The 23,254-nt window shown below is 45.6% G+C and overlaps 1 long non-coding RNA gene across 3 annotated transcripts in view; it reads left to right on the plus strand.

The window, feature by feature from the left end:
• The window catches only part of LOC114012417 (uncharacterized), a 385,494-nt gene that overhangs the window by 221,984 nt on the left and 140,256 nt on the right, over window positions 1–23,254 (plus strand). For all 3 annotated transcript variants that reach the window (XR_008746668.1, XR_008746669.1, XR_008746670.1), the window contains exons 2-3: window positions 3,948–4,144; window positions 9,094–9,218. This is a non-coding gene — a long non-coding RNA (uncharacterized LOC114012417). The remainder of the gene's footprint in view (window positions 1–3,947; window positions 4,145–9,093; window positions 9,219–23,254) is intronic.

A 23,254-nucleotide genomic window follows, 5' to 3' on the forward strand; every position in this document is an offset into this window, starting at 1 on the left:
TCTGAATGTTTCTGGTACCTGCAGCAGCTTTTTGAAACTCCTTCACATACCTTCACTTTTACCCTCCCACACACGCTGCTGAGAAATAAATCCTTTGGAAATGGAAATCAGGCTTGAAGTAAACAGATTAGTAATGGTTATTTGGTAACACTTTATTAATTAAATGTCCTAAATACATTTCAACCTAGGCATTTAATTTAGATTTATAAGGATAATTTAGATTTATAAGAATCGTTATTATACATAAAGTACAGTAAATGCCAATTGATTTTTATAGACAATATTTACTGAGGTGTAACCACACTGCAAAATTTAATTATCTTCATACTTAGTTAAAAGGCTGGTACAGAGGTTTCAGAACCAGGACCTTGTGTAAGGGCTGGCAGGGTTGGGAGCAGCTTCTGCTGTCCTCACCTTAGCCAACCTTTGCCCTGCCCCCTGTCTTCTGGAGTAATTTCCATAAATGCCAAGTAAAATGCTCCACATGTACTTTCCAGTGGGAAAATCTTTCACGTTGTTGTTCACTGGGCAAAGGGCAGGACACTGGCAGCTGCCCGAGGACCGAGATGTTGGATGTTGAAGTGGAGCTAGTCCCCATCAGCATCCTTGCTGGTAGAGAGAAGTGTGATGGAGCTTATCAAATATTTTCTGTCAATACAGTGCATCGTTAGGCCATATTCTTAATAGAAGAACCTAATACCTTTTAGCATCGCTCATCATAAAAAGGGCCAAGGTGTAAGGAAAATGATGTCAGGGAAGCCGGTGGAGTCAGTGGTTATGGGCAGCAGAGGAAATTTCTGACTTGGGCTGTGGAGCAGCCACTGATTTGTCATTCTGGGGCTGTTCATGGGAAAGGAGCCACATCAACACATCTCCATACTGGGAGAAAAAATTATCGTTTTCAAGTTGTCGTATATGGTTTCCAAAAGAGGTAACCATTTTGTTCCAAAGGACTTTTTAGTGTTTTGTTCTTTATATAAACATACTTTTGCCATCTGAGCAGCTTTCATTTTCTTGTTACCCTGCGTAGGAACTCATTCATAAATCAGGTCAGATGTATCTTCCCCTTCCTGGTCAGAGGCAACCCAGAAGTTAGTGCCCATGTGGATGCTGGTCAGAGGGACCACAGCAGCCAGTGCTCCTGGGGAAGGAAAGCAGGGACCAGCCATGCTGATAAAACCATATGCAGAACCAACATTTGCAGCAAGATGGAATACAGCCTGAATAACCAAAACTGCCGTTTCCAGTCCTGCAGAGATGGGAACATGCAGCAACAAAATAATTTACACTGCTGTCTTCCAGGATAGAAACATCATCAGTACAGGGATCTCTCGCTGTTTCATTTTGCAAAATTTTTACAAACATTTGATTCATTGGCAGTTTAGGAAGGTTCAGGTTCTGTAAGCTTCACTTTGAGATTTTAGTAAGAACGTGCCCAGCATCTCAAGCAGAGGCCAATGAGTCTCACCTGTGTTCACGTCAGCCCCATAAATCAGCCCAGACACTCAAAAAAGTTCATGAACCTTCAGGAAACTTTAAACGAACCTGGACTGAATCTCCAGGCTAGATGCAGTTCTCATAGGAAATAATTCACAACATGCAGCTCAAAGGGAAAGATAATGATTTCTAAAGTGAAAATAACATAAAGCATGGATACAATATGGGATAAACACATTTTTAATGCAGTCATGCTGAAGACTTCGCTGTTGTAATCTTGGAATGTAAATTTGCCTGCTCTGACCACTCTGACTTTCCCCACATTTTTCTCTCTCTCACACGACAAGTACTGAAAGCCTACAATCCTCATCAAAATTAACAGTAACCCCAAATGCTTTAAAACCTCTGCAAAGTTCAGCTCATGCTGTATATTCTGTATTGTATCTCTTTCAGATGCAATATTGCACATTTTCCAGATGAAAAGTGATCCACTGCTGTACGGGGTAATTTCACAGCTAAATTGCTCAGTGGTCGTAAGGAATAACAGTTCAGCTGCAAGCCAGTGCATCGGGCAGGGGATGAGCATATGGCAGAGACTGCAGTTTGAGTGGAAAGATACTGTGCATGGGGAATCTAGCAAGCAAATGAGATAATCCTTTTGCATCTGTAATTGAGATAATTACTTGGAATATGGATACTGAGTTTGTGGAGGAGGAGTTTCTGTGCGTATGCTGGTGCATCTATTCATGTATTTGTGTGGATTCATGAATATTTGAGCTGACTCACTGGTTGTAGTTCTGGACCAGTTGAACTCAGTGATGATGCTTTTGAGGAGGCCAGGCTTTTATTCCTAAAAATGTCAGTCTTCATGTGTAATACGGGACAAAGAGCGACGATTAAGGTAGACTTTAGGAAGGAGAAGGCTAGGTGCCCGCATCACCGTCACCCAGTGGGAACAAGGCTCGTGACCTGCGCTGGCGCCTTTGCAGACTCCTGGGCTAATGGGATGCAAAGGAGAATCAGAGTCTAAAATACTTCCTCCTACATGTGCTGTGGCCATGAAGTTGAAAACTTTTTCTGAAGCCTTTGGAAATTCAGAGGAATTTGGGTTTTCCTTTGTAGCTGTGCTTTCCTGTGTTTGTGTAGTGCAGCCTGGGGGGTAGAAGCACGGTTTGGCTGTGCTCCAGAGTCACAGCACCACATTTGTGCCATGCTGTGCCTGAGCTGGCCAACCGAGCCATTCAGCAGGGGGGCTCAGTGCCTGAGCAGCATGAGGCCATGTTAGCAAGCCATCAGCTTTGTAGGTACATGCTCTGTTCGTGCACCGGGACCCTACGTGAGCTCCTTCATGGCAGCTTGCCAGAGGAAGGAAAGCAGGAACTGATCTCTCACGAGCACTTCTTCACTGTCTGTGTCTGTCATTCTGGTGCAATTCTGAACTAAAATGGCTTGACACGGGCTTCTTCGACTTCACTTCCCAGGGTGTCCCAAAATTTCAAAACTTGGCCCAGGACATGCAAGCGCAGCAGTGGAAGGGTGAGAGCTCAATGGCTTTGCACAAGAGCAATGAGCGCTGGTCCAATGGTCCGATGCTGGACCCGCCGTGTGCAGGTAGCAATTTACTGCCCCGCTTGTCTTCTGGGTATAAGCAAGCAAAAATGGTGCTTGGACAGAGCAGCAGCCCCAGAGGTGAGGTTTTTCTTTTTGTTGGCCTTGCAGAGAATGACCAGACAGAGAAATGAAAAGAGAGATAAATCTACTGACGCACACAAATATTGTGATGAAAATTAAGGCAGTTCTGTTGTGTGAATGTTTCGAGGAGCACAGAGCGCTGGGAACATGTTCCAAATGTCAAATGGATTATACTCCAGCACCCTTATTGTTTCATATAATTCTCATCTAATGTCACCCCTGGCAACAACAATACAAGTCTCAATATTCACTTTGATGTAGCCTCACTGAATATTTTTAAGCAATGAGGAAATTGCTAGGGGGAGCGAGAGAAGGAGGAGCAGGCGGGGCGGGGGTTGCTGTTGCACCGAACACAAGGGTGACAAAACAGATGCCCAAATTAAATCCATCAGAAAGATTGAGTTTGTAATTTCAGGGTCCCTGTCACCTGTGCTGCTGAAGCCTGGATAGGCTCACATTTGAGTTTTAATCATGAGGTTTGTCTCCATTGGAATACAATTAGGGAGCCGTGAGCTTGAAGCAAACAGATTGGAGGAGCACAGTGAAAGCAAACGCAGTAACATGAAGGGGGACAAATCATCTTAATTTTGCCAGGCTGAACAGAGCTGTCACATTACAAGGTCAGGCCAAACAAGCTGGTTTTGTTGGAAGGAAGGATAAAATGACTAGAAAGGTGGAAAGTGCAAAGAAGCAGCACGGGCTTGTCCTTCATTACTTTATTACTCTTTTGACCCCAAAGGTTTTCATAAAGTTGATTAACAGATATAGCAACCAACCCTCCCGGCCCTAATACAACCATTGCTTCATCCTCCTTCCAGGCACACGCCGGCTGCTTCCTGCGAGAGCGTTTGCACAGCTCCTCTGCAGCACCATCACTGAGCTGGTCCATGTCCCCCTTGCACCCAGCAGAGCACGAGTGGCACGGTGCAAGGAGGGAGCAGGGGAGAGCACAGCTCCACCTCCTCTGCTGAGCACCAGGGATCAGCTGCACAGCATCGCTCCTCACCTGCCTCAGGTCAGTGACCACTCCCTGCATCCGCCTCCCTCCAGCCCAGGCTGGATCCATGAAAAGCTTCCTTGGATTGTCTCAATGCCTCTTCTTCCATGCCCACACCGCCGCACTGAAAGAGGAAGAGCCCATCCTATATTTGCCTCCTAGAAGCTGTATCTCTGTGTGAGGCTTCACGTTGCACGTGGTATGGGAGAGGGGACAATATTCTGCTTAAATGCTTTGAGATGCTGCTGAAAAACATCATAAAACTTGGCCTTTGGTCTGCTAGGATTAACAAATAAAGCACTCCTCCTCCTGCAAGACCTCCTCTGGGAGGCATGTGGACGTCCAGGCAGTACAGGTGGGACCAGGACAGTTGTACCCTTTTCTATCAAAAATTTCCCTGGCTGGGGTGCCAGTGAGCATGCTGGGGGGCCAGCAGCTCCTCTCAGGGGGCTAGACCTGCACTTGAAGAAGTAAGAGTAAATGGGAATTAGGAGCATTCACGCTTTATTCAGTGTAGGCTCTAATTTTCAGACCATGAACAAAATCTCATTAAAGTCAGTCACAAAGTTTATGTCCTGTTGACCTGAAAGGAGGTTGGCTCAGACAAAATCTTTGTACAGGAAGAGTGGAAAGCATTTCAAAGCAATTAAATCAGAGAGATGCTTTGCCTTTCACTGTATTCTGTGAAGAGTCTCCTGGAGTAGCTGCTGCAGTCTGTTTCAGATTGATACTGTCGTGCCAGACATCCAGACCTGGGAATGGACAATTTTGGGTCCATGTATTTATAATCTCAGTGTGTGGCCTCTCTTCTGTGTCCTCCTGTCTAAACTGATTGCACAGTGTTTGTCTTATTCCAAGAGCCATCATATGTGACATGGGCATAATGTTTCACTTCTTATTTCTCCCTTAAATTATAGGAGTTTCACTCAGCTCTATGATTTGTGTGGTCGGTATTACAGGCATCAATCACAGCTTGCCTTTTTGTCTCCCATCTCTAATGCCACAAGGTTTCTTTCCCTCACTGCTTTCCATCCTACACAGATCTAGTGTGGATTAAAGAGGCTGTCACTTGTGGAGGAACTGGAAGGACAGAGCAGCATAAAATGGTTAGAGGTCTGCCGTCAAAAGGGTGTGCAAAAGAGCAAAATAGAATCATAGAATGTTAGAATCATTTAGGTTGGAAAAGACCTTTAAGATCATCAAGTCCAACCGTTAACCCAGCACTGCCAAGTCCATCAATAAACCATGTTCCTAAGCACCACACATATGCATTTTTTAAACACCCCCAGGGATGGTGACCCCACCAGCTCCCTGGGCAGCCTGTTCCAGTGACCGACAGCCCTTTCAATGAAGAAATGTTTCCCAACACCCGATCTACCCCCCCCCCCCCCCTTGGTGCAACCTGAGGCTGTTTCCCCTTGTCCTGTCGCTTGTCATCTGGGAGGAGACCGACCCCCCTGCCTACACCCTCCTGTCAGGCAGCTGTAGGGAGCGATCAGGCTCCCCCCGAGCCCCCTCCTCTCCAGGCTGAACCCCCACCAGCTCCCCCAGTTGCCCCCCACCAGCCCTGTGCCCCAGCCCCCTGCCCGGCTCTGGACACGCTCCAGCCCCCCTGCGTCCCTCTGGCTGTGAGGGGCCCAACGCCGAGCCCAGGGGTCGTGGGGCGGCTGCAGCAGTGACCACAGGGGGGACGGTCACTGCCCCGGTCCTGCTGGCCACACTGTTTCAGGTACAAGCCAGGTTGCTCTTGGCCACCTGGGCACACTGGGGGGTCATGCCCAGCTGGCTGTCACCCAGCACCCCCAGGTTCTTTCCCACCGGGCACCTTCTCAGCCGCTCTGCCCCCAGCCTGTGGTGCTGTGTGGAGTTGTTCCCCATGGGCAGGACCCGGCACGGAGCCATGTGGAACCCCATGCACTTGGCCTTGGCCATGGTCCAGCCTGCCCAGACCCCCCTGCAGAGCCTCCTGCCCCCCAGCAGATCCACACTCCCACCCAGCTTGGTGTCATCTGCGAACTGCCTGAGGGTGCCCTCGATCCCTTCGTCCAGGCAGTCGATAGAGACACTACATTAGTGTCTGTAGATATAAATAAAGATACTACATTAGTAACATATAGTGAGATAAATCCCACCAATGTTCCCTCTTGAGGCAATGAAAATGGAAGGTTGCCCTGCAGAAGCCAGCTTGGGTCCTCAGATAGCCTGGCACATTTTGATGATACCTGTGTCTTGCTGTTGACTGCAGAAGCCAACTGGGCTGTCTTCTGCTTAATTTAGGTGTTTCGGTTCAGTGCCAAAGTTGCCCCTTGCAGATGGGTGTGTGCTGCAGGCTGTGTGGGTCACGCCCTGCAAAAGGGCCTTTGGTTGGTGTTGGGAGCACCAAACAGTACCACACTTGGTTTTCGTCATCATAAACATGTACCAAATCAGACTAACAGAGAACCAGAGTGTAAGAAATCTAGTATTTTCTTCAGAGGGCACTTTCTCCCTCATTCGCCCTGCTGAAATACAGCTGCTAGATTTGGCCCCACATCTTCAGCCCCATGGTAGCTGATCAGATGGATAACTGCTGGAACCTCTCTGGGAAAACTGTCCCCTTTCTGGTGAGCGGCACAAGATGATGTAGTTTAGAGTAATCCCGTGCCAGTATCCAAAGGGGTGTCCTTTCTGTGCCCTTGGTCCTGCCATACCGCTGAAATGCAATAACGGCCAGCCACCTGCAACTTGTTTTGATACTGCTGATATATCTTATTCTCTTTGCCGCTGCCTGAGGGTATGCACCAATCTCTTAATACGTATATAAATATTATCCTTGTTAATCCCTCGTAGAAAAATAATATCAACAAAACCTATTGCCATTTCCTGTGTGGCTGACTGAGTAATGTGAACCAGATGATGTTTATATTTATAAAATGAAAATGCCAATAAAAAAGTAATTTTTAAAAAATTCACCTCTTGGTATTTTCCTGTTGCAAATGGAGAAATAACAGGGATATGCTACATCTGCATGTTAAAATTCAGCAAAGACAAATGGTCTTTATTACAGCAATCACAGAAGTTACAGCCATGATGGCCCCATTTCAAAGTGGCACTCCTAATTTTAAGCACATACCTAAATCTTAAGTATTTCTGTGGGATAAGCTTAATAAATCAATAGCTTGTGAACATTGCTGGTGGGAGCACAGGTCACAGCTACCAGGTCTCCATTCAGTTGTGCCCTTCACAATGCTGACCTGGACAGAAAGGTCTACTTCTGGAAAAAGCCCGTGTTAACTCTTCTCTGTTCAGTAAGACCACACTTACTTACACAGATACACGTAGTTCTGGAACTCATTCATCCACACCAACAGCACAAGATTAAAGTAAAGGGGAAACCCCCAATAAAATCACACTTAAAGCTCTCCAAATGGGACAAAAGGCAGTGCTGTAGCTGTAGGGATGGCCCTCGGCATGTTACACATTGGGTGCTGAGGGAACCCACAGCAAACACCATCAGCGGGTAATTCTTGTCCCCTGTAAAGAGGCAAATTTATCTGATGCATATTGGAGAATGTGTATCCGACCAGATGTTAAGCTCAGAAAACTCTTTCCAATTTCCTTCTTTCACACCTCCATTGCTTCCCAAAGTTTTCATCTTTCAGGCTATAATTATTACTGATTGATCTCTTTCATTAGATCATTTCTTGGTTTTTTGTTTGTTTTGTGTCTTTGAATTCTGTAAGCAAAATCTTTTTTGCCATTTTTGGTCACAATTATAAAAGAAAGCATCATCAAGTACTACAAACGGAATGGCCAAATTATAAATCAAGGGTGCCCATCATCTTCCAAAAATGAGAAAAATCAGGCCACTTTTCTAACAGGATGAAAATAGAGCTCTCCATTGCCAGTGTCATGTGATGCATCTCTTAGACCTCAGCCTTATTTGTAATTGTGAACTGGCTGTCATCCAATTACGGTTCTGTTGCAATTCTCCCAGTAGCTGAGCTTTTTTCTTCAAGTTCCACTCTAGCCATTTGTGTGATCAGAGTGGACTCTCAGCTCACTTAAAAAAACCCCAACAATAAAGAACAAAACAATCAGTCGTCTTGTCTTTATGGCTGTGAAAAGAGTGATGTTTAGAACACTGCTTCTTAAAGACAGAGAGACAGCGAGATGCTGGTATGAATTTCTCTTTCTCTGGTAAATCTACTGTGCCTGTCCACCTGGCCAGCTGATTGTCTATCTGTCTTTTAAGAATAACAGATGTGCTTAAAAAGTGATGTAGAAAGGGCAACAGTCATAGAGCAGAAGGCCCTGCATCTGGTAAATCTTATTCAAGCCTTTCTGTGAAGACCAGAAGGGGTTTAGGTGTAGTGCTGGCCCTGGTGAAAGGGGTGATTTTCTCCTAGTAAAAGCTCTGCGGCAACCGAAGGGCTCAGCCAAGTGAACTTTGGGCACAGCAGGATCGGTACCGTCCGATGAGGGCTAAACCTCTCCAGATCAGGCTCTGTCTGTATGAGAGTGGTCAGTGCTTACACACCTCCACCCAGCTCCTGCAGAAAGACAGCGGTGGTCTTCCTCCCCTTGCCTCATCCTCCCCAGGCAGCTCCACCACCCAAGGCAACAGCAGCAGGGTTAGAGAAGTTTCTTTCAGTCACTGGAATAACAAAAAATTCTCTGGCAGGCGCACATCTCCAGCGTGCCTTGAATGAAACAATTAAAAATGATAAAAGGTCTATCTTGGTTCTGAACACTCCGGTTGAGTGAAGAGATAAGTCCCCCTTTCATTCAAAGTCATTAACGGCTCAGCAATTTCAATGCCGTTTCCCATCGAAATGTATGAATTTTTAATACTTTAATTGCATGTTATCCTGAACACCACGTGTGCTTTCTTCTTATTTATCCCCTTGCTTTTGTTGTTACAGGTAAATGCTTTTTTGAACTCGCTTTTATGGGGGGAACACGCATTGTTATCTCTCTCTCTGCAGGAGCACAATGGGGGCTCTGGCCTCTGCTGCTGAATGGCAGAGCAAGGGTGTCTCCAGTGACTTCTCTGTTCGGAAGCCGCCTTTGGATGAGACGGGCTGAGATCCTGGGATCAGCGTGGAGGCCGGTGAGAGAAGCGGGTGGTTTTTTTCTTCTTAGCCTCTGAAATGCCTTTCGTGATAACAGAAAAATTAATTACTAGGGAGATTACTGAAAGAAATATTCTGCCGATATGATAACTGTGTTCATTGGAGACATCTGTTTGGTTTTATTTCCGAAGAAACTCCCATGTTTTGCTCTTGGAGCTGTGCATGGCTGGTAATACAGCTATTGTTGCACTAAATATGCATTCATTTCCGACCTCAGGAACATTTATGGAGCTCTGTCTACCCTGAGTTGAATTTTTAGGAGACTGAACACAATGGTTCGTGCCAAGATTGAGATCAAATTTTGTCAAAGACTGGGGAGATTGGAGCCAGGGATTAACTCTAGATCACAGGCTTTGTAATTATAATAGGACTCATTTAACAGAAATAATCAACAGAACAAACCATTCCTAAAACAGCTGACATTTGATGGAAGGAAAAAGGAACTGATTTTTCTTGATGTGAAGGATCTATCAGTGGCCCATGGTGACACACATTGTATTTATTTTTGAGCTGTCTTCAGTAACTTCCCTGTTGTGGATATATTTGTTTCTTGCCAGTGGACTGAGAGTAAATAGTCTTTGAAATTCCAGCTGAGTTGCAGATTTTGTCTGAGATGCTGTTCTCTGCCTTTTGCATTTTCACCTGTACTTCTACAAATTTGGTATAAAAAGCTGTTAAATGAGAACCGTGATGGTCTGCACTCACTTTGCCCTTTGTCGCAAATTGGTAACATAAATTTGAGGCCAATGAATAATGTGTGCAATGGAGTTGAAGGCCAAAAGATAGCACAGGAATAGCTCAGGTCACACATGGAGTAATTCCTAAGCTGGAGGACATTAGTCTTCCCATTTTGCAAGCCGTACTGGTTCAGAAGGTCAACTGTTTGGCAAAATTCACGTGTCACTCTTGAATCTGTGCAAGGAGAGAGGATATATTTGGCTCTTGTAAGAATAATTCTGTGAACTCAGTGCATGTGTCATAAATCTGAGAAATTTCCTTCACACTTGAGCCTATTTCTTTCTCTCAGCCAGACTTCCAGGGTTTTTGAATATGAAGCATCCATGGAAGGTAGAGGGCTGAGGGGATGGTGGTTGTTGTTTTTCTTGCAAAGTGGGAGTGCATACTGCTGCTCTCCCCACACATTTTTGTTGGTATTGTGATGGATATTGTGAATACAAGGTTCACAACACCCTCAGGGTTGTCACCTTTTTCTTTTCGTTGACCTGACTAGAACTTAGAAGTACCTAAAAGCTCAGAACTGCGCATTCTGGTCAAATTCAGCAGATACAGCTAATCTATTGAGAATGTGGGCAAGGGTTCAAGTAGAGTCTTGCACTGATCTGAAAGCAAACATGACTACGAGGGCAGTTGTGCTTCTGGCTAAATACTCTAATTGCTGAAATAGGTATTAAACCACCAGCTACTATGTTCTGTGTCAGGTTTTGCCAAAACTAAGGTCTGAATTCACTAATATTTACTTCACAACATCTTTTCATAGTGTTCTTGGCCAAGAGCAGGGATTGGTAGCTGAAGTTAAAGGCTACGCTTGTTTTTCCCCAGCCGTAGGTGATAAAAGGTACAAGTTATAAAGTTCCGCAAGATTCTGCCCAACCTTTGGAAGACGGTTCTACTTGGAACTGGATCATTTGCCTTCTCTTACTGTAGCGTCAGTCCATGCAGTATCTGGAAAGGAGCTGTGGCAAAATATGAGACCTGGGTGTGAAGCTTGTGCAGATCCCCATGAACGACATCACATGGACCAGAAAAGCACCAGAATAGGAGGGGCCTGGATCTAAGGGATCCAGGAAGGCAAGAGGAAAAGAAATGTCTTGCGTGATTTCATAATTGAATGTCAAATACAACAACAAAGGGCAAGCAGAAAGATCCAGTGGTCATTGCCAGTTCTGGACCTACCAGATGCATTTTGCAACCCTGCCTTTAATTCAGTCTGACATACACAGACCCAGTAATACAGGGCCAAGCCAAATCAGGTCTGGATACCTCCTTGCTAATATCAATGGTAGTTTGCAAACCTTTTAGGGATTCAAAATGTTAAATGCAATAAAGAAAATGTTTCCTTAAGCAGCCTATTCACAAGTCAGGACCAGAGGTATGCTTCACACTGGCTAATATCCAGCATGACATGGCTGAGCAGGTATACGGATATTAATGTCTTTGTATTAGGATGCACAGTAAATATGATTCCAGCAATATCACAGGGACCAATTGGCTATTAAGCTAGAGGCTAAATTTGGGGGTTTTATGTTGAAATAAATCTTACTTTTCTACAAAGCCTAGGCAAATATTAAATCAAATCCCTTTCTTCTCTCCCCTCTCTTTAGTTATTGATTGGGGATATTATATATCAACTAACCACAAGGAGAGCACGCCATAACTTTGATTGATCGCCCGTATATTCCTGGCACTAATTCTGTGACAAGTGCATGCTTTGCTGCCCACCCTTGTCTGTGCTTTATTTCAGTGGCCTTCTTCCCTGGCCGATTCATAGATTAAAAGATGGGAACAGCTTGATGTATGAGGTCTTTCTAGGTGACTTTCTGCCCAGGGAGCTGGGTACCCTACTGCATAGGACAGGCAGATACTCACCCCTCTCCCAAAATAATGTTCCTCTGTGCAAAAAAAAAATGGCTTGTGAAAACAGAAGGAAGGAAAGGAGGGAGAGGGGAGAGGAAGACTGAGAGAAACCGAGAAAGAAAGAAATAGAAACAAGTAAAGCTGCTAGGTCAGAATAGTAAAGTTAGAAGTCTTCAAACAAGTTTGGGTGAGTCCATCTCTAGGGTCAAAGAAGTCTCTGTGCGAATGCGGGTTGCAGCAAAATCTTGTGTCTGTTAGGAAAATGTGCTGAGAATATTGGGGGTTTGGGATCAGTATCACCTATGGATTTATATGGCTCTTTTCCCATTGCCCGTCCTGATAGCCCCGAGTAAATGCCCAGGATCTCATTGCACTTTGGTTCTGAATGCTTGCTGCCCCATTTCTGCTGCTGGGGGAACCCAAAAGTCTCCCTGCAATTGTGTTTCAGGTCTTTGTTGAGGTCAGGGAGACTGGTGGAGAAAATAATTTCTCTCACATGGTTATTTTTGCCATATTAAATGACAGAAGGAAATGCTGTTATGGATATAACAAATTCAGACTCATCCCTTACCAGATTTCACTTTGGTGGGATAAATTTATCCCCGTCAGATTTCAAGGGCTGTCCACTGCTGGTTCCTAATGAATCAAACCTGCTCTGGATAACAATAATTTCTACAAATCTGCTTATCTGGACTAAATGTTTATCCCTTTAGCTGCAAACCTCTTGATCCAAAGTCATTGTTATATAACGTGTACATAGCACAGAGCGTCTGCAACAAGCATGTAATCGACAGGCGCTTGTTTGCTCAGTTGTTAAAATGTTCAGCAGAAAAACTGGAATAGGAATTGAAGTGCCTGTTACCTACAGATTCCCCTGCTCGATTCATTTCCACAAAATAGCACATAGGAGGCTTTAAAATAACTCCTTATAAAAAAAAAAAAAGAAGAAAAAAACAACAAACCTGAAAGTACTGGATGAAAGCCATTTGGTGAGTGTGGGACACAAGTGATTTGTGCGGTGTGATTGTATGCCTGCTGGTGAGATGAACATATACTTTGAATTCAGACTCAAGAATAAATCATCAGAGACAGGAAGAACATGGGAGGAAACAGAGACTCTGAAATAAAAGCTGTAGAAACATTACAGTGAAGAAAAAATACTTGGGTTAGATGGCTCTCTGATCTAAGAGCAATAAAGAAAAATGCTGACTGTAGACTGTAATTAATCTGTTGGGCTGGCTTAAATTGCAATGTGTGGAGTAAAAGGATTGATCAGACCCATACAATGTGATCAGACTCACATTACAGTATTTGGCCTGCAAAGTCATTGACAGCTACTTCCAAGTAAGTGCAGTGATGGAAAATGAAAAGGGACATTCAAAGTGGTACCTCCTCACTGGCTGTACGTGAAAGCCATTGTGGCAACGCTAAAAGATTGTCATAGATTGGTTTTGGAAAATGTCTGTGTTGTCTGTTGATTTAAAAAAGGCTGAGAAACAGTGCGTTGTGTGGGCTCATAAGGGTCTCCTGCAGATCATTGGTGTGATATTTCTTTTTGTAATCCTAGACGGAGTTATTGCAATTGTCATTGATGCTCAGCAGAGAAGGATGGTGTCTGGATGAACCAGCTTGGTGCATCAGTAGGAAGAGCTTCAGGGGTTCTCCAAGTGGGACGGGGATTCCAAAATCACCCATCAGACCAGGGATTTAACAGCTAAAGAAAAACATTTCAGCAAAAAGTGGGGCTCTTTGAGCGCTCAGAAATGCTGTAGGGCATGCCCGTGCGTGACTGCAGGAGGGACCGCTTGGCCACAGTGAGCCCGCTGGTCACAGAGAAGCTAACAGTACATGAAGTGGCAGATGGCCCATTATTTACCATTATTTCAGGTAGACTGGACCTATGTTATTTACAGGTCCAAAAACTCACAGTAAAACCTTGGCTTTCATTCATGTGTGCCACTTGGCAATTTGTCTACATTCAATATTGCTTCAGTAGCATTCGTATAAACAAATTAAGGGAGGAGAAAGCAACAAATGCAGCTTAAGACTAATTCCCCTCCACCCACTGAATCACTGAGGGCCTTTAAGAGTGTTCAAAGCCAAATTACACTTCAGTGCACAGGATTTAATTTGCATCTGCCAACTTCAGAAGGGGGATTTAGTCAGATAGGGCATTTGCATTCCATAAAAGGAGTTGATCTCTAATTAAACTAATATCATGTTTGAATTTGCACAGTGATAACTGGGAAGACAAAACATGCAGGTCTCAGCGAGAGGAAGGAGCGGACTGGGTGCAGGGGCGGAGAATGGCTCTCCTTTTCAAATGCCAAACGCAGGCAGGTGGGTTTTGATGTGTTGGGGGGGGAGGGGGCTGCCTGTTCTGTAGAGGGGGACACTTGCCTTGTCCTTACAGATCCGTACGAGTTCCATGCACCGTTTATGTGGCACTTACACTCAGAAAATGCACCCAGCTCGCTCCGTCCTGAGTGCGCGTTACCAGGCGCAGTGTGGGCGCACGCAGCAGTGCCTCACAGAGCCAAGTGCCCGGTAAGATCAAGAGTCTTTCCTGGAAAAATTAAAAAATGTCCTCCTCTCTTCTGCATGCTCTAGCCTTTCTTTGTATGTGAAGTAAAAATGACTTTCTGTTTTTACTCTTCAGCCTTCATTAGGGCACCGCTTGGTATATGTCCACGTTTTTAGTCATGTCAGTTGAGTGAGAGTGATGCGATGGCTTGCAATTAAGTCAAATAAGTTGGAAAGGCCCGTGTTTCTCTGCTTACCAGCATTCCCAGGCCCACCCACGGGATGATGCTGAGCAGTCCTGACAGCCACATTCCATTGAGCAAGCACAAAAAATATATATCAAACAACTAAGCAAAGATCCATTTAAAAATTTTCTTCGGTTATGCTGAATCAATTTTTTTTTTTCCTAATTCCTGCTCAATGCAAAGAGGAAATTCTTTTGGGGCAGCTCAGGCCACAGGAGACAGAAGTATTTTTTACCTACCATCAAACATTCAGGAAAATCAGTAAACTGTGGCAATTATTTTCACAGATCAATAGATTTTAAGGCCAGATAGGAACACAATTGCAACCATCAAGTCTGATTTCCTGCAGTACAATGTCAGAGTGATTCCTTTTCTGAGCCCAACAATGTGGGCTTAAACCAGGATGTATCTTTGAGTGAGACAGCTCGTCTTGACTTAAAGACAACAGATGATAGAGAGCAAATATCATCCCTCCGTAAGCCCTGTAATGATAAATTACCTCCCTTTTAAAATGTGGTTATTTATTTTCTCCTTTAATTCTTCTGATACTCATCTTGGAGCCCCTGGAAGCTGTCTGCTGGCTTAGGGGGGTCTGAGCATCAGACGCGCATCTGATAGAGGCCGCTCTCCTCCCACAGCTCATTTTGGATGGTGACCAGAGTCACGTACTCAGGGCACAGGTATCTTTTCGCGTGATAGAGAGGTGCTGGGGCTGCATCTGAGGTCTTTGGTCGGACACCGAGTGTCCATCTGTCTAGGCAGCAAGGAAGAGGTGAGATATACTGCAATATTTCTGTGCCAGCCCAGACTGCAAGATTCTCGGCCATGTCTGGTTTTCCCGCAAACCATGACCAGCAGCAAGATTCGTAGAGCAGCTCCAGCAGGCACAGAGGGAAATCCCAGTCTCATTAAGAGCAAGAAGTTTTGTTTTTATCTCTGATGGGACTGACATTTCGTTTGGAAACTTTAGAGATGAGAAAATTCATAGTCTTGTTATGCATGCTATACACAAAAACTCCAGTTTCTGATGAACAGCCCAGCTCCAGATCCCTTTTACATAGTTAATTTTAATCTAATTTTTTATTTATTTCACAGTGGAGCGCATCTGGCTTAAAAAACTTACCCAAGTAAATATCCCATTTCACCTCTCTCCCAGGAAACAGATGTACATATATCAAACCAAGAAAGACGACTGTTTATTTTTTTCCCTTGTGATTCAATCCTGTGCATATGCCACAGTGTGTGACATTTTCCACTCCTCAAAGAAAGCAAAATCACACATGACATTAAAGCTTGGTTTTCTAGAATTTAGTGGTTTTAAGATGAAAGCACCCAAGCAAAATATCCTTTGGACAGAAATAAAACAGGTAACTTTTCAAGCTAATAAGCTATTTGTGGTCAAGTTCTGATCTCCATTATAGTGATACGCGTCTGAGCTAATTCCCTACAGAAGATAAAAGCCCCTGCTATATCTGATGGGTAAGACAGATTCTCTCATGATATAAGTCTGTTTTTAAAAACTCCCTTAGTAATCAAAGCCCCCCAAAACTCTTGGGATTTGTGTTTCCTGAGCTTCTTAAAATAGCAGCAGGGTGGTATGTTCCTGGAGCTCAAGGTCCCCCCTCCCCAGGTGCTCTCACCTTCCACGGGGCCTCTCGGGAGAGGAGTCCCTGGATCCCAGCACACCCACAGCCATCCCTCTGGGGAAGGAGGATTTCCCCTTCAAAATCTGCTCTAAGGGGGGTGGGGGTGGGGTGGGGTGGGGGTGGGGGCCTGGGAAGAGCAGGACATGGAGAGCTTCTTCACTTTACGGCAGACAGAGAGACCCTGCTCCCCTGGGAACTAAAGCTCCTCCTGACTCCTATACCGTGAGCTTGCAGTGACAAATGTCACCCAGCACAGAGGCACAAGAAGCACAAATGCCTTCAGTTGCTTTTTTCCTCCCCAAAACAGTGTATGGGAGACAGCAAGAGAGGAAGGAGAACCATATTGCTATGGTGCCGCAGGGCAGCCAGTCTCATAAATGGCAGCTCCTTGCTAAATAAATAAATAAAAGGAAATTGTAATTGTGGCTCAGCGAGCCTTCAAAACTATCCAAATATGCAAACTTCCTCATGAGGGAGGGAAAAAAAGAAGAAAAAAAGGCAACTCGTCAACATGCTTTGCATGCTAAGGCTCCCGTCGTTCCAGCAGATTGCAGGCTGCTGTAGGAGATTATAAAGCCAGCTTGATCTCACAGCAGGGTGTGGGGGGACATGGAGGGGGGGAAAAAAACTACCTGTACAATTCCAATTAACATAAATTAGCAGGGTGTGCACTCCAGAAATAAACAAACACAGCACTGGCGGAAAAAAGGGCAGTGCAGTGCCGGATTGCTTCTTGTTCCATGGTGAAAGCAGAAGGGTGCAAATGCCAGTGGTCTCCGTGGAGGGCACAGGGGATACTGAATCCAGCCAAATGCCTCCAAAGCTCCCCAAAGGTTTGGTGGTTCACAGGACACAGGCGGGTGTTGGGTGGCACACCTGAGCTCCCTGGGTCAGCCCCAGAGCACAGGGAGGGTCAGCAGAGGTTGGATTCATCACACCTGGATCCAGATGTTAGAAAACAGACTTTAAATCAGACCCGGGTGCTTCCAGCTCCTTCAGTGGTCATGGGAACGCGCCTGGTGGCTCTGGGAGGTGCCATCTCACCGGTCCCCTGCCTGATGCCAGCTGAATCTCAGCCTTAGGGTCTGATTTCAAGGGCTCTCTGAGCACCTGTAGCTCCAGCTGTGGAGAGGGTGAACCAGACACGTTAAACATGCTGGATATAACACCAGGCATCTGTTCGCATCTGTAGGTGCCTCGGCACCTTGACAGACCTTGTCACTAGGTGCTTCGGGAGGCTGATTCCTCACTGGGAAGTGCAGGCGGTAGCGCTGCCCTTCTTCAGAGCAGGACCAGGCTTTGGATGCGCAGTCCTGGGGCTGGATGCGCGCCCTGGAGGGATGGAGTTTGACTGCCGCTACGTGCTGGCACAGCGGAGCAATCGGAGCATGAACTGATACTGGGGTGGTCACGGGCAGGTGCAGATGACTGCCCAGATTTTTGGAAGGAACGGGAAGCGAGGCAGGAGCTGTGACAGGCGGTGGCTTCGTGGACAGGCTCATTTTATGCACTGCGCCTTGCCTAGGGCTGGGGCTTCTGCTAGGTCTGAGTGGCAGAACCTTGCAGGGTTTGTGGAAACAGACAGTTCTAGGCTGGTGGTCTAGAGACGAGCAGAAAAGATTCATATTCAATTCCCAAAGTCCAACAGTTCGTGGTCAGATAGCCTCACACCAGCCTTCGTTCCAAAAGAACAAGATCCCATGTATCTCATCTTCTACAATATGTTATTCCAGCACAGTCCTGACCCCAGCCCCAGCTTTACTCCACTAAAATCTGTGGGTTTCAGTAGCTTTAGAGAGAGCGCCCAAAAAATCAGGAGTAACTCATACAGTGTGCTGTTTTTCAGCCCTTCGTTCATATCCTCAGATGGAGACCTCAACAGCACTTTATTGATTTACAACCAGCAGGATCAGGTCTCCTTTTCATGCGTAAAATATAAAAATTACTGCTTTCGCTACAGCTTGTGTTATCTCCAATTAGCTGCACTGACATGATTTGTTCTCCCGTAGTCTTTGTTGCATAACTAATCACAACCAATAAGTATAAACACAAAAATAATTAGCTTAAATCAGCTGGCTGTACACACTAAGCACATCCATTCAATAACAGAAAGGACATGTAAATTTCCTCAGATTATTACATTTTATTTTTATTTCCATTTGGGTGGATTTTTTGCTTTGGGTAAAGTTAGGGGGTGGAGGTGCATCTGTGAGGGCGGTAGCTATAGTAACGTACACCCAAATAAATGAATATTGGCTCTCCAGGTAATTCAGTATTTAATTCCATGTCAGTTCTGTTTATCACTTCGTTCCAGGAGATCCTAACATTTTGACATTCCCAGAGCATATGTCTGAGAATTAATGAAATATTGAAAGAAGTCTTCAATAAGGGCTTTCACTTGCAAGGAGGGAAGATGAGCGGAGACCCTGATGCTGCTTCTTATTCTTAATAGTACTAAAGGTGCCACCCCAAGGACCAGATTGGTGGCACTAACCTAATAGTGGTAATTGATGGGGATGTAATATTGTTTCTGTGAGACACTCAAAACCAAAACTGAGATGGGCTGGCTCAGGAGAATTGGGGAGGAAAGTAATGGGCTTTTATCAGGTTCCCAAGTGGTGCCAGGCGATGGTTTGGGAGAGACAGGGTGGGGAGGGACGTGGGGTGGAGGAGCTGGTGCCCCAGGGACTCACCAAGTCTGGCAGGGGCCAGAGGCTGAATTCTGTGTGTCGGAGGCAGAAGAGGTATCCGAGCCCCCCGGCCAGCTCTTAGTGCTGATCCAAGTGCCCTCACCTTCGCAGTTACCAGCATGTTAGCAGGATCGGTGCACAAGTTTTGGACTGTCTCAGCTTGTCTGAATCTGGAGGCACAGAGGGGTTTTTTTCTTTTTTTTTTTTTTTTTTTTTTAAACTCCACCTTTTGCCCTTCTGGCAAGTCCTGTCATCACCAACTGATGGAAAAGTAGATTTATTGCCTAAAATTTTCTTGGTTGCTGTGCTCACCTACTAAAGCACAAGGCTGTCCAGCCGCAAAACTGACATGAGGCAGCACCAACACTTGCAATGCAGGCAGTCTTAGCTTTTATTTAAAAAGAAACGGGACCTTTCCAAACTTTATAAAGAAAAACCTGAAAATGTGGACAGCTATAAAGTAGGCTGAGCATCTGAGACAGCAGATAGAGCCCTCTGTTTATTATCTCTGCAACTCTCCTGGTATTTCAGTAGCTGTGATGACTTGGAAGGTAAACACAAACTTTTTGAATGTGTGGGATTAGTGATGCTGCCCGTGAGATATTGTCTCTATGAGAGATATCCTTTTACATTTAATTTTTAAATTTGCTGGGTTTGTGGTTATTGCATCTTACATCACCGTCTTTATTTCATTTGCTTTATTTCCCTGGGGCTGAGCTTTGCTAGCAAAGTGTCCACCTGCAGGAAAAGCACAGCAGGAGCCAGGTGCAGGGAGTAACTCTGCTGAGGATCTTTCTGTTAAGCCAGGTGAAGGTTATTGGATCTCTAGCTAATCACCCCCAAGTTTCTAAAACTGTACTTCGTACTAGCATCCATAAATCTGGATGATTCTCTGAACTTCCAGAGTCCCTGACTCTAAAAAATAGGACTGGAAATCTCAGAGGGACAAGCCTTTCCCACGAGAACCTCTGCACTTCGTGTGCTCCTCGTGATCAAAACAGAGGTGAAGTGTAATGAGCCTGGGCCATGAGCTCGTCAACAAGGATTGATCCAAGGCTCTTGCAGATTGAATTCAGCTGCTGCTGAGTTTGCAGCTAAATTAGCAGTAGTCGCCATGGAAGGGGCAGTACAAAGATGGGGATGTTAAGGTTGGTGAGGTGGCTACATGCTCTGTTCTGCAAGATAGTCCACATTAGACATCAGAGGAGTTACAGCAATATCCAGCAATTAATGGGAGTTTTTTCAGTGGGTTTTGGGTATGTGCTTTGTGCTGGTCTGGTTGTGGGAAAGGATTTTTCATCTCAGAGTGGCAGATGAGATCTCCCCAGATCTGCAGCATATTGCTGTGTTCAGGCAAATGTGTTTGAGATGCAAAGCTGTGGGTTTGCAGGCAGTTCCACGCACATACTTTTTGCCCTGATTATTTATGTCATGCTTAAAACTTGCAGTTTTCTCATGCAGAATTGAAACATCGTGCAAATGCACCAATTTGCACATCATTTTCAATGGGAAGTCGAATTGTTTCATTTCAGTGGTGTCCTAAATCTGCTGTTTCAAGACAGTAAATCTGTAGGTTTTTTCTGTGCTGTTGTTACGCTTCGTTTCTTTTGATCAGTTTTATTAGATCATAATTCACAGTCTCACACTTCAAATTTCTTATCACAATGTTTAGGATCATCTAAACAACACTTTTACTTCATCAGAATGGTAACTTTTGGAAATTATTGAGCTCAGATGAGCTGTGTTGAAACAAGCCACCATGCAATGCCTAATGTAGAAAATGTTCAGAATTCCTGCTTTGCTGAGGAGTTTTTTGCTATTATTATTATTCAGGCTTTTTTCCTGAAGCAGAAGTTCTACTGGGGAGTGGCAACATTTCCCAAACAACAGAAATCCCATTTTCAAACCAAAATTTTGAAGTGGTGATCTCATCCCATGCTTTGCCTGGGATTTTGCAGGGAAGAAGTTCCTTTCAGTATCAGTAAGGTTTGTGAATGAATCCTTGGGCTGCTGCAGCATAGGCCCCTTCCCCTCTGATACCAGCCTGCTCACATATGGGTGTAAGATCATGCCACTTCCAAGGTGGAGCACTTCGCAGGTTTTGACAGCACTCTTTTGAGTTTTCTTTTTTTCTGTAGCAATTTCGTTTTCCATAATTTTACCATCTGGCACTAAGAAATTGAGTAAAACATCCTTACATGCACAGAGAGCTCAGGTGATCGTGAGGCTGGGGTTTTGAAGGATCCACTTAGTGATCCTTCTAATATGAAATCCCCGAGAAGCCCTGCTGCCTCGTGGACTGGACCCTGCCTCTTCGTTAGCACTGGGGCAATGTTTGCACGTGTAACCAAATTCATACTATCAAATTCCTGGTCCTTCGGATTATGGGCAGACTCAAAAAAAGTGAAGTCATCAGAGGGTTTTAGATTTTTACATTAGCCACTTGCATGGAAATACATGCAAATCGATGTAAATAGACACTTTCTGCAGCCCAGGTTATTAAAGGAGCTGCTGCTCATAAGAGGATTTTCATAATAAGGCTAAGGATCCCACAACATCTATTAAGACACAGTTACTGTAAATTACGCTAAATACAGGGTTGTTATCCTTGATAGAGCTTTGCAAAGGGAAGGAGCAGGGAATGAAGCTGTTTCTCCCACATCACCTCCTGTCTCTTCTCCATTTCTCACAGTAGCTGGTAGGGCAACTCTGCGCAGAGGAGAAAGCACTTCTAATGGCTGCAGTATCCCCTGGGACAGGTCCAGCCTGAGGGGAGGAAACAAAAAAAGCCAGTGGCTGGTTTTCACAGAAACACCCAAAGGAGCTCATGCCTTGCTGGGAGGTCTGGTGGCCCCTTGGGCAGGAGCCCCAGGTGAGTGGGCAGAGGCGGATGGCCTCAGCTGTCCCAAGCCGCCGTGACCCTCGCAGCATTACTGCGGTCTCAGCTGCTCATTCTGCAGCCCGTTCCTTCTTTTCTTTGGCCCTAAACAGGAGCATCCGCTGCCAGCCCCGACACGCGGTCCATCACCCAGACCTTTGCTCCTCTTCCCATCTCCATCTGTCCCCTGCCTCGCCACACTTCTCAGGGGGTGGTTTGGGGGACTCCTCTCACACTAACAGATGGGTCATAGACAAGGAAGCAAAACCCTTGACAGGCCCTAACATATCGCCGAAAACCTTCCCTTGCCCAGACTGTGACCACTTGTTGCTTTGTACCAGGACCAGAGACTGGCTCCAGCCCAGGCCCCCCCCCCAGCATCCACTGGAGCGAGCAAGTGGGGAACCAGGACTATCTTTTCCACTTCTTGTGTAATAATCCACCTAGGATAGGATCACATCGCCCCGGCAGGGCTTCAGGCTGACTTTCCTCACTGTTACTGCTGGGAGCACTGGATTCCTTCCCACCCTGGCACACATGCCCTTCTTCTCCCTGCACGCTCCCACCTGCTGCCCCTCAGCCTGGGGACCCAGCGGGCTGCAGCCTGTGCCTGCTGTTAGACCATGCAAAGCCTGTAAAACAGCAACTTTTAAAGGAAGCACGACTTACTCAGCGGTGCAATGTGCAGAGGAAGCAGAGAGACTTCACATGTGATTTTTCCCTCAGACAAGTTTAACACACCCACACCCCCCCATCCCATCCTGAGCTCAGGTGGCTCTGGTTTGTTCTACTGCCCTGAGCCACAAGGAATAACTGGTGTTTTGTACAACGCTGGCTTTTTCTCCCTGGAGTGATGTCTTCTGGGCCCATCAGGTCTCTCTCTAAGCAGCCTCCAGCCAGCCCCCTACCCCCTGTTGCCTCTCTACTGGGAGGCTACACTCTGTGTGTGTGTGGAAATATCCTTGGATGCGTGGAAGGGGTAGGACACCATGGTCCGTATGGGGCTGGCTCTAAATCCTCCCCTCCTTGCCAGTCCAGCCACTGTTCCCAGTGCTCCTTTGAATCTTTGTGCCAGAGGCTGCTTTGTCCATCCACTTTACCTTTCTGGTTAATTCTTCAGGAAATGTTTTGCAGCTTCTTTGAATTTAACTCTGGCCAGTCTGGCAGGAACTGTTATGAAATCCAAGTAGGAAACCAGGTCATTGGCGATAAAACTGAAAGTGTGTCCCCGGTTTGCAGTGGCTACAAATAGCTGAGAGTTCCCTGGGGCCGGCAGAGCACTCCGGGCATCTTACAGAGACGGTGAAATTGGCTGCTTCAGTGGTCACGGGGAAGAGATGTCTCTAGAGGGTGATTCGGAGCACTTGCTTTGACATCCTCCTCTGAACTCTGAACTGCCTTCAGGAGAAGGCACCGAGCCCTTTGGTAGGTGCCCAC

This window comes from Falco peregrinus, chromosome 3 (assembly GCF_023634155.1).
Source record: "Falco peregrinus isolate bFalPer1 chromosome 3, bFalPer1.pri, whole genome shotgun sequence".
Classification (NCBI taxonomy): domain Eukaryota; kingdom Metazoa; phylum Chordata; class Aves; order Falconiformes; family Falconidae; genus Falco; species Falco peregrinus.